This window comes from Pinus tabuliformis, chromosome 4_2 (genome assembly GCF_031772625.1).
Source record: "Pinus tabuliformis cultivar Carrire ecotype Pingquan chromosome 4_2, CPIR1, whole genome shotgun sequence".
Lineage (NCBI taxonomy): Eukaryota > Viridiplantae > Streptophyta > Pinopsida > Pinales > Pinaceae > Pinus > Pinus tabuliformis.
The window spans coordinates 170773061-170785637 of NC_142304.1; the positions used below are offsets into that span (position 1 = coordinate 170773061).

At 34.9% G+C, this 12577-nt stretch overlaps 2 pseudogenes; both read left to right on the plus strand.

Moving 5' to 3' along the window:
• LOC149168725 (uncharacterized) overlaps positions 1–7443 on the plus strand; it is a 45946-nt pseudogene extending 38503 nt beyond the window's left edge.
• A 380-nt stretch (positions 7444–7823) lies between these two features.
• LOC149168726 (hexokinase-3-like) lies at positions 7824–10461 on the plus strand (annotated as a pseudogene).
• Positions 10462–12577: the final 2116 nt, after the last annotated feature.

Below are 12577 nucleotides of genomic sequence, written 5' to 3' on the forward strand. Positions count from 1 at the left end.
CTTACTACCAGAGGGGAAACTCACCCGATTCTGCTTCCCATATACACAATTTTCACAGAAATCAAAATCCAGAGAGCTATTACTTGTACCTTCTACCATACCTTTACCATGAAGTATTCAAAGGCCCTTCTCTCCAATATGTCCAAGCCTTTGATGCCACAACATGGTCTTCTCTCCAGAGACCACTAGATTTTCTGCTCCACTTTCAGGAACCACAGAACTGTTGCACCCATCAATAACAGTGCTACCTTGCAGCTTGTACAGAGTTCCAATTCGAACTCCCTGCATCAATACCAATGCTCCCCAAACCATTTTGCAGGCATCCTTCTCGAACACTGTTTTTACACCCGCATCATCCAACTTGCTTACAGAAATTAGATTTTTGGCCAATGCAGGTATATGTAGAACACCCGGAAGTTTTCTAACTCTTCCACCTTGCAACTTCAACTTTACCTTTCCGTGACTAATGATTCTAGCCTTCCTATCATCCCCTAAGAAGACATCACCACCATCATATTTCTCATACTCGCAGAACCACTCTCTATGGGGAGTGAAGTGAAAGGATGCACCTGAGTCAATCAACCATGCCTCATGATCTACATGTGTACTTGAAGAAGCCAAGTACACATCCCCACCTTCATCTGAGGTGGTTTTTGCCTCTCCATAAGGAGCATCATTAGATCCCTTTCCTTATTCAGGAGCTTTAGATTTACAGACCCTTTTGTAGTGCCCTTCCTTTCTGCATTTCCAGCACACCACCTTTACAGGTTTTCTTGGAGATTTAGATCTCCCTCTAGATTTAGATCTCCCACTCGATGACTTATTTTTATTTTTATTTTTTCTGTTTTGGGACCGTCCTCATACAGAGAAGGCATCACCATTCTAGCTCTCCATATTTTTCCGTCTCATCTCCTCCGTCAGCAAGGATGAGACTATTTCATCAAACTGCAAGGCAGTTGCATTGCTACTTATTGCAATAACCAGACTATCCCATGAATCTGGTAGAGAACACAACAAACTGATGCACTTATCTTCATCTGAAATTTTAATATCAACAGATGCTAACTGACGTACCACAGTATTAAATCCGTTCAGATGCTCTGTCACCGAGTCTCCATCTTTCATCCTCAGGTTATACAACTTTTTCCACAAGAAAATTTTATTCACCATAGACTTAGATTGGTACAAAGTCCCTAACTTTTCCCACAAAGCCTTCGCCGTAGCTTCCCCTGATACATTCAACAATACTGAATCTAAGACACACAATTGTATTGTGCTCTTTGCCTTCTAATCCAACTTCTTCCATTCTCCATCGGACACTCCCGTTGGTTTAGTACCTGGATCTACCGTGATCCACTAATCTTTATCCACCAACAGATCCTCCATCTTGAGTTTTCACAACTCAAAACTCTGACCATTAAATTTCTTGATCTTTATCTTTCCACTGCTCACCATCTTCTTTCACCACCAGAATTGATCTCGCAAATCTCCCACTGAACAGGGTCTACCACAGGCCCGAGTGAAACCCCTCAGCAACAAAGGCGTCCCCTTGAAGCCAAAACTGCTCTGATACCAAATGTAGGTTTTAACCCCGTACAGAAATTACTTGCATACAAATTCTAAAACACATAAAATAAAAAATGTGAGAGCATAACACATAAAACATATATACACAGAGATTTTCCCCTGGATCCCAAAACCGGGACTACCAGCTTGATTTTTCATTATGTTCCTTTCAATGTTACAATACATATTTATACATGCCGAAGCATCCAATACCATGGACCGAAAACCGTCGCGTCCAAAAACATGTGCGAAAATCATGCACAAAACCATAGGTGGGTCCACCCAACCTAACAAAGGGTCCAAAACCAAAATTTTCCGAGGCGCTGTCCCGGACGCCATAAAGTGGGGTTACGGGTACACCTCAAACCCCCTGTGACCCCCCACTACACAATCAGCGCAACGAAGGGGGGCTCCGCCCCCCCCTCTAACCCCCCGGTTAACTACGTGGGCTAGTCGTGGAAAGAATATAACACAACCCAACAAAATAAGCTCATTGAGGCATCAAACTATCTAGCATGGAATAAAATAATTGACTCGATACTCACAGGACAAGAAGTAATGGAATATGTTACTGGGAAAATTATTGAACTTGAGAAAGATAAGACACAAGAACTAGAAAAATACAAGAAAAGGGAAGTAAGGGCACAAATGATCTTAGTGGGATCCACTAAAGATTCTCTTTTTCCATTCGTGAAAATTTGAAGACTTCCAAGGCTATGTATGATAAGCTAGTGAATTTGTACTCGGTAAGTACAATAGGATAAAATATGTCATTGAGGAATAAGTTGCATAGAATGAATAAATCAAAGGATGAGGATTTGGCATCCTTTCTCATGAGAATATCTCACCTAAGAGACCATTTGCAAGGACTTGGGGAACGAATTACTGATTCTGAAGTAACCATTTGTGTACTGAATAGATTGTCACCAAAATGGAGAAGCTTTACAACAAGCATCTACTCCAAGAAGGATTAAACTCCCTTTGATGAGTTTTTGGGGTTGTGAATAATGGAAGAATCAAGGATCAAGGTTAATGGTGATATTGGATCAGATAAGAAATCTCAAGCCTTTCTAGCCCGAGTCAAGAAGCTAAGGAAGGGAAAGTTTGGTAAGTCTGAGAAGAAAGACATGTCCATGGTTCAATGTTTCGATTGCAATGAGTTTGGACACTTTAAGAAGGACTTCCCAAGCCTACAAAACAACAAGAGAAAGGAAAGGAGTGAAGTTCATGTAGCGAAAGCAGCAGGAGAACCTGAGAAAAAGGCAAAGAAGAAAGAAGTGAAGGATCTTTACTACTAAAGAAGATTCACTAACTGTCACGTTCTTTTTGAAGATTAATATTTCTTTTAGATAATATGTTTTGCATAAGCATCATAGGAAATAAGCATATGATAGTAGCATATTTGGAATTTGCATGATTAATTTTCTTTGTAGAGATCATCTAGGATAGAAAATTAGACCAGATAATATCTAACATTATGTTAGAGGTTTTCATCTTGCTTAAGTGGATCATCATGATCCTAGAATAACCATCATCTTGGAAGGTTCTTAGTAGAAGCACTATGACAAGGATAATATGCATTCCATGTAATGTGGAAACAATACTGCTAAAGGAATGAATAAATGCAATGGGTCGGGACGCAAGCTCTTTGCGAGATATATAAATAGCTAGATGATCGGATAAAAGCAGAGGAATGCATGTTGGATATAAAACTTTGGATAAGATTCATATGTATAGAATCTTGTGAAGAAAAAGTTGGACATAAAAATATGTTTAGTTATATGGATATGTGATGCTTGAAAAGAATAATATTTGACTTACTTAAGGATGTATAAAGATTAATAATTTCTCTAGAATGTGTAAGATAATGATTAACATCTAGTATAGTCTCCAGAAGAAAAAATTGTAACTTGGTAATCAAATTCGATTCTTGGTCACTCTGATGCATGAAGGAATTTTCAAATGGAGATGGTCGATGAGGATGTTAATGGAATGAGAAGGTCATCACGGTGAGGTAATTCTAACTTGTTTATGATTTGGCTATCTGGTTAATATGTTATTTTTTCTACCTGGAAAAGTGTTGTAGGAATACATGGTTACAATTGAAGAAAGTTAAACTGTGTGGATGAAAATGTATGAGGATTATTAAGGGAATCTCAATATCTAGTACCTGGAAACTATGAATTTAAGGTGTGGACATCTTGGGATTAAAAGGTCGCAATGCGAAAAGATAACCTGAAGGTCAAAGGAAGATCACTTTCAAGAAGAAGCTATGACCAACTTGAAGTTTAGGAAGGCTCTGTGCAGTGCCTTCATATCGAAGAAGTAAGTGATGTGCAAGAAGATTAACCTGGAACCTATGACAAGATTGAAGAGAGAAGGTGGCTCCATGATACCTTGAAAGGAAGAAAAACTCGATGATGCAGAGGAAAGAGGGATTCAAGTAGCTATAAGGAACTAATAGTTGATACTTTTTTGAAGACAAGTTGTAAGGTTTGTGATGGTGACTTCCCAAATAGAAAGGAAGTCTACATCTCCTCTGATTTTGAAAGTGATTAAAGTAGTCTCCTTGTATAGGAGGAAGGTTCTATTCTCAATATTAAAGGAGAATAGGGATGCCCTCTCTGGTTGAGAGGGAGTGATCTTGGACATCACATGTGCATTCTCTTCTTCAGGTGATGAGGAGAGAATGATGGAGGGTTGGATAAGCATTTGTGGTTTCCTTGAGGATATAACATCAAAGAAAGGAAAGGTATTGACACTCTTTGAGGATGTGACAAGTATCCAAGAAAAGAGTGGTCAAAGAGGACCGATATTCTTTGAGAAATCAGGATTAGAGATCTAAGATAAGAATAGTCCTAAAATTACATACCTTGAAGACATTCGGATGGGGTATATACCTTGTAGATGTAGTGTGGTATCACACGAAAATCCTCCCAACATAATGCTCTTTATTAAAGAAGAGCTTGTCTAGTTAGGCCTCTGAGACAGTTTTGTCATGGTGATGATGCTTACAATATGCCTTATCAATCTGACTCTTGTTATGAGAACTCTTCAATTTGAGATATGATGTTGTACTCGTTGTACAATTATGAATACCTCCCTAGTTAAGAGGGAGTCTTGAAATTGTAATTGCTTTCGGTTGTCATAATTGTTGTACTCATTTCAATATGTATCCTATGTAATAAACAAGAGAAGAAAAGAAAAAGTTATTATTATAAAGCATGGGTTTCATGCTCATTATTGATGGTCTTCTAGGTAAAAGCATGTTCTTCATTCTTCTAGGGTTTATTAGATTTTAGGATTTATTGTCATGAGTTAAAGGAGTCAACATCATGTTTATAAGACCCTTTCGAGAAAAATATATTTGTAAAAAGAATTATTTTTTAGTCTAGAATGTCCTAGAATCTCCTAAAGTACAAATTGACCCTGGGAACATCAATTCAGCCTACAGGAGGCAATTCAGCCTACAGGAGGCAATTCAACCCCTTGAGAAGGCTAAAAAATGTGTAGGAGATTCTAGGACATTCAGTGTGTAAAAAGAATTATTTTTTAGTCTAGAATGTCCTAGAATCTCCTAAAGTACAAATTCAGTGTGTAGAAGTTTGGTGCAGAACCAAGGAAGGACTTGAAGGACAGATGACCTGGTACTAGGAGAAGGACTTGGTCTAGGGATTTGGTCTTTGTATCTCATTTGAATCATATTTTAAGAAGAGAAGAGTTTTCCGGTTTTCCCCTTGGATGGTTTTTCCCTAGTTTAGAACCTAATATCTGTGTCCTCTATTATTGTTGTTATTGTCCTTGATATTGTTTGATGACAATATCTAACTAAAGAAGTAATTAAGATTTAAAAGAAATTATCATGGTTAAGAAAATAAGATTAATAACTACCACTTTCCATTTTCCAACACTCCTCACCTCATGTATATTACTATCTTTTAGTGTTCTTCATGTTTCTGCAATTCAACTTTGGATTCCTTTTATTCATTTATTGGATATAAATCTTATGCCTACTTTAACTATTTTTTCTATAGGCAGGTCTAAACATGGATCTACAGTGAAGTGGACAAGAGATTACCTCCTTTATGTCCTGAAAGAATTTGTGCCCATTTATCATACAAGACCTATAAAGAATAATATGTTTGGTATGGGTTTTGATCTCAGCTTTGGAGTTTGGTTCATTACAAGGTGGTTACAACCATAGTTGATGATATATAGTGGCACTTTCAAGGGTCATTCCTCTTTTATTTTAAGGAAAGAATTGAACAACAAGCCTATAATGTCAATTACCCCTCGTCATTATGAAAAGTATTTAAACAAAGGGCCAGCCTATGTTGATCCCAATGGAAGATATTATTTAGAGAAACAATTTGTGGATTTTGGAAGCTTTCAATGGAAGTCTATAATGGAAGAGTATAGCATTTTAGACCAGAGAAAGGTGCTTGTTTTCTTTGATGGTCATAAAAATGAACTCAAATGGTGAAGTCTCTCTTTGTTGTTACTAGTGTGATAATAACGTGTATTTTCATGTGCCAATTACATGCACTTGTTTGAGTATCCATGTGTTGGTTATTTTGTTCCAGTGGATTAATCGAGTATAGTTAGTGCCAAAAAAATGGGTACCATCCATGATGCGCTCTTCGAAGTGCTCAATTTGGCCCGTGACAAGGAAATGACATCTTTTCTTTTAAATGATTATGTGTTATTTCTTGTAACTTTATATTGAAGCAAGCTCTGAAGGCAAGATTTAGGCATCTGGTGTTTGAGGAAAATTATGATATTAGCATAGGAGACCGCTACTCTCTGCGTCAAATATGCAATCAGTTTCAGATCAAAGGTAAGAAGCCATTTTTCTAGTGGTGAGATGATATTCTCAGTTTCCATTTATTGGCATGAATATTTATCAGGAAAACTATTATGTTAATGTAGTTATAACTTCAATTCTCTATGTATTTTGTAATGCGTTTATTTTGATTTGCTTGTGCATTATACTAATTTGTTTGCCAAATACCACTTTCTATTTCTTGACATCAATATTTATCAGGAAAAAATGACATCAATATTTATTAGGAAAACTATTACGTTAATGTAGTTATAACTTCAATTTGCTATGTATTTTGTAATGCGTTTATTTTGATTTGCTTGTGCATTATACTACTTTGTTTTCCAAATACCACTTTCTATTTCTTGACATCAATATTTATCAGGAAACTATGAGGTTGCTTTAGTAATACACTCAATTCTATGTACTTGAATGTATCACATTCAAATACATGTAATGCATGTATTGGATTTGCTTGTACATTATACTACCTTGGTTGGTGTGAATTTATTATAGAGAAAATGTAGGAGTTGATATATGCTAAGAAACTCAAAAAAGATGGTATATTAGCTAAATTTAATCTTATAGGATTCAATTGGAATTCACTAAATCTTTTGAAAGTGCTAAAATTTTAAAAGAGATTCTAGACTTCAGGGGATGCAGGTCATTTTGTAATTCAATTACTAGTTCACTTATTGAATGGATAACAAAATTTAAGTTCTTGTTTTTTAATATTATGAAAACATATTAGCAACTTGTTCACTTACTGAACTTGGACATATTGAAATCTCCAATAAATTATTGTTTTGTGGTTTTATTTAGGTGGTGGACATAGTTGTTATGAAGACAATGATGAAGCCATGATAAGATCCAAAAGGAAGCAATTTTGGGAAAAGGCCTTGGAAATAAAAAAGCTTTGTGGGTGAGGGGACACTTGGTGGGGAGTCAGAGAACAACTTAGAGACAACTTCAATCACAACTTTGAGATGATCCTGCATGTTGAGCATTTTGACAATAACATGTTTTTTAGTTTTAGGACATATATGATGTTTTAAATTAAACCTAGAATGTAAAAATTGATGTTCTGCAAAATTTTAAACATTGTACGATTGGCAGTATTATATAGTTTTTGACCATTAAATTTCATTTCACATATACATAATACATATTTAAATTTTCAATTTTCAATTTTATTGGATTGTGCAATTAATGGTGTTATGGCCCACTCACCTTCTACTAAACCACATTTGTGTTGATTGTAAATTTGTAATTTAATTGTGTCAAATCCAATTTTCTCATATTTCCAATTAATGGTTTACTAGCCATTGACTTGAAGTTGCCTCAATGCCTATGCCTAAATTTACTAAACATATTTTGTTGTATCTATGCTTAATTATCAAGAATCCCTTTCTCCGTTGTGAAGTATAGTAATTTCATGAGAACTTTGGTTAATATTCTCTAACATGTCATTAACAACTTTATGTAACCTTTAATTTTTTAAATTGTCTTCTAAGTAGTTATTCTAATGGAATCATACCCATTATCAAAGTAACTAATAATTGATTTGCATGGGTACATGTTATGAGGAATTTCAGTGAGAAACTGATATTCTAAAGTGACTGCATCTAAGTATTAATAACATATTCGGTCATTTACAGATTGGAAAAGATGTTGGGCTTTGCTTAGAACAAGAAATTTCTCAAAAAGGGCTGAATATGTGAGTTGTAGCCTTGGAAAGATTAATATAACTTATATTTTCATTGGTATAGTTGATATATAAGAAATTGATATTGCATGATAGATTTTTCAAGAGCCACACAATTATCATTTCAGTTGTTTTCTTGCTTACATATATTGTGAATAATATAATTTCAAGTCTTATCATATAGGTTTTTATTTGTCTGTTACTTGGAGTCTTAAAATTATCCATCTTTGTTATTCAGGAGCTTGACAGAGCTAACAAAATAAATCAACTCAAGTTCAATGACATCATGGTGTTGTAAATGGAAAATTTTCATACTAGATGTCTCTAGAAAATATGATAGACTTTTCAAAATCAATTTTATCATGGTGTTGTGAACAAAAAAATTTCATAGTAGCCTCAAGGAAATATTTTATCATGTTGATTTATTATTTTCAATTTTGACATGATTTAAATTGATGCAAGGCTTGCAAGTTTGTAAAAAAATAAGTGTCTTCAAAGTTGATTGTTGGTTGTTTTGTAGAGTATTCTAAGGCTCATATTTGATTTGACATTTTTATGTTAATGATATTGTTGGAACACTAGTTGGAGCACACTATTACAATGAAGATGTTATGGTCGCAGTAAGTCTTGGGATAGGAACCAATGCATGCTATGTAGGCGAGCAGATACAATAACTCAATGCCGTCTTTTAAAATATGGTCGAATGGTAACCTTTCGCCTTTTACTATTCATTTTCCCACTCTATAATCTTGCTAAGTATACTTCTTTTGTTGAATATATCAATTAATATTCATTTTTCACCTTTCTTATGGAGTTTGGACTATAAGAAATATTTGGAATTGGCTTTGTTAATTAGGTAATAAACATGGAATGAGGAAATTTTTGGTCATCTCATTTGCCATAGACTCGTTATGATGATGATTTTGATGCAGATAGCTTGAATCCAGGCAATAAGGTAAATTCCTAATTTCTAGCATGAAATTTTTCATTGATTAACTTTGTAGGGTTATTGACTACCTGACTTATAGTTTGAAGAAGTTCTAATGGTTCTTTGTAGTTTTCTTCAGGGTTTTGAGAAATTGGTTTTGGAAATGTATCTTGATGACATTGTGAGAAGGGTGATTCTTAGGATGGAAGAGAAGCAAAATATTTTTGGAGATGTGACCACTTCAAGCCTCTTTGATCCATTTATCCTTAGGTTTGTATGCAGAGATTTTTGTGTACAATTGTTTCATTGCATTGATTATAATTTTGTTTCAACACAATTTTCCCAAGTCAGTAGTTGCACCTATCAGAAAGAATAATGGGATGGTTGTCCAATTGATTGGCAAGGAACTTGTTTCATGCACATCTACTAAGTATTTTAGGAATAGCCCATGCAACAAAATATAGTATCATTGTGATAATTTTTTTCTTTCTCTAAACATGTTGTGGCTCAATTCCCATGTTTCTCCCCCTTGTGTTCTAATGTAAAGCTTCTACATGGAAAGTTGTATATCAAGCCATCAAATATGATTCTAACATGTGTGAAGAATAGAGTAATTTTGACACTATGTTCTAACTACATTTCTGTCCCAAACATGTAAGAAATTAACCATGTATGACATAACCCGTTGTATTAGTTTGTTGAATTGAGATTTAGAAATCCTTGAAAAGGATTATACAGTTTTGCACATATTTTTGAAGTTGCTACAACTGTTAAAAATAGTTGGATATTTCATATTTCAACATCTCCCTATATATGTTAAGCAATTCATGTTTATTATCTTCTTACTAGTCTCCAAACATTACAAAACATTAATGTTTATTGCAGGACTCCATTTGTCTCAACCATGCATCAAGATGAATTTGCGGATTTGAGAGAAGTTGATAGAGTTATGAAAGATGTTTTAGGGGTAAGCGTCATGTTTATTTCAATATTAATTTTCATGTGACTCGTTATTTGAATGATATTTTAGCAATTTATGTAGAATTAATATATAAAAAAGTATTGCATATTTCAAATGTCCCTTTTAAATACAAAGGTTAATTGTGGAAGTTTGTGATTTAGTCACAAAAGAAGCAACTCAGTATGAAGCATATGGAATTGTGGGAATACTCAAGAAAGATTGCTAGAGATGGAGCTCCAGGCGTAGTAGGTGGCAGGGTGAAGAGTTATGCAACAAACAAAATGAAGAGAACAATTATTACCATGGATGTTGGTCTTTATGAGCACTATCCTAAATTTAGAAACAATTTGCAATTGGTTATTGTGGAACTCCTTGGAGAGGAAACAACTTAGCATATTTCCATTAAGTTGTCCAACGATGGATATGGTATTGGAGTTGTACTCATTGCTACCTCTCATTCCATTTATGCAGATAATTAATGAATGTGATTTGAAAACAAAATTGTTTTAGCTGTAAACAACTTCCAGAATTTGTTTCCAACTGAAGTTATTTCAATTCTTAAAGCATATATTGTTGATCATACCATGTTTTATTATAGGTTGGCTAAAGATAGTGCACATTTCACAATTTGCAAGTTGTATTTAATTAGGAATTTTCTCAACTTTATATGTATTTATCTCCTTGTAAATGGTGAGGAAAGTGTTTATCATCAATTATGTGAAAAAGAAAGGAAAAAATATTATGTAAAAATGATTCAGCTCCATACTTTTCACTAAGGGGGAGTATCGGATCACTGATAGCGGTGCTTCAAGAATCCATCGACAACATAGTATTGTACATCTTCTTTATCCCGGTTGTGGGAAGTATAATAGGAAAATGATTCATTTATTATTATCATTCTTAATCATCTTATATTAAGTGCTCATGTGTTACAACAATCGACAATCAATCACGATTAATCATGAGTCCGAGTCTGATCGGCTAGCAAACAAGCAGAGTTGACTCTGGGTGAGTCAACTCATGTTGACTGAGTTTGACTCACGACTCAAAGATTAATTATGATTCCAGTGGCTTTGGCTATTTTCAGAGCTGGACTCGGCGAGAACTATTTTTAGGTTTGCAACATGGTTTATATCGCGTGGTTTATTTAGGTTAAAATTCATACGTCATAACTCACACTTCTCAAAAGAGATCGAGAAGTTCATAGACTTCTCATACACTATGGTTCATAGATGTTGTAACTCTCACTTCTCAGAAGAGACTGAGATGCCATTGTCCATAGTGTTCTCCCAAAATTTCATTTGATTGGGTGTTTATTCTACATTATAAACTAGTGATCCTTTGTCCACAGTCCATTGTTGGTGGTGCACTAGACTTCCACGGTCCAACGATACCTTCTTATGTGCTCCTATTTTGTCGAACTTAGCTATTTCCCATGGTAATACTGAAGTAATTTCCTTCGGTACTTCCATTAAGGACATTTCATTTTTTGATCTAAAATTGTTTGCACTTTTTTGTTTTCCAACTATTAGGAGTTACATTTTCATGATCGTCCTGTTGAGAAATGTAACTAGTTTTGGTCTTCATAATTGTTGTACTCATTTCAATATTTATCCTATGTAACAAACAAGAAAAATAAAAGAAAATCATTATTATCAAAGCATGGGATTCATGCTCATTATTGATGGTATTTTAGGTAAGAGCATGTTCTTCATGATTCTAGGGTTTGTTAAGTCTTAGAAGTTATTGTCAAGAGTCAAAGGAGTCGACATCATATTTATAAGACCCTTCTGGGCAATTTGTAATTGCAAAAAGAATTATTTTTGAGTCTATAAAGTCCTGGAATCTCCAAGAATACAAGTCAGCCATTGGATCCTCAAGTTAGCCTAAAGGATGGAATTTGACCCCTTGAGAATTCTATATAAAGAGTAGTTCAACTTAATTTGGATACACACTTACTCACAAGTTCGATCCACAAGAAAAAGTTTAATCTATAGCTAGGTAGCTGCAAGAAGGAGAGAGAAGATCAAGAAGAAGGAAGAAGGATGAAATTTCTTATTGTATGGGTTCTTTCTCTCTCACACGTGCGAAGTTCTATGGTTTCTGGGTTGCAAGAAGAGGTTAGTGTTGCAAGGTCGAATTACAGTAGGATGAAGTGCTGAAACTTGTAGCTGGAAAGAAGGAAAATTTGTCTAGACCTCGCTGACCTTAGGAAGAGTTATCTTTCTCTTGGAAGGTCTCAGAAGGAGGTTGTATTAGGGTTTATTCAAGAGCCGCAAAGCCAAAATTGTAGGTTGAAGTTGTAGGTCGAGTAGCAGTTTTGTAGCTAGCAAATCGAAGTTGCAGTGTGTAGAAGTTTAGTGCATATTCAAAAAGGACTTTAAGAAGCATTGAATTGGTACTGAGAAAAGGAGTTGGTCTAGGGATTGGGTCTTTGTATCTCATTTGAAACAAATTCTAAGAAGAGAAGATTTTTCAGGTTTAGCCCTTGGAGGGGTTTTGCCCTGCATGAGAGGCTACAATTGTGTCCTCTTTGTTGTTTCTGCTTCTTGATAATGTTTGATGAAAATATATAATTAAAGGAACATAAAGAAC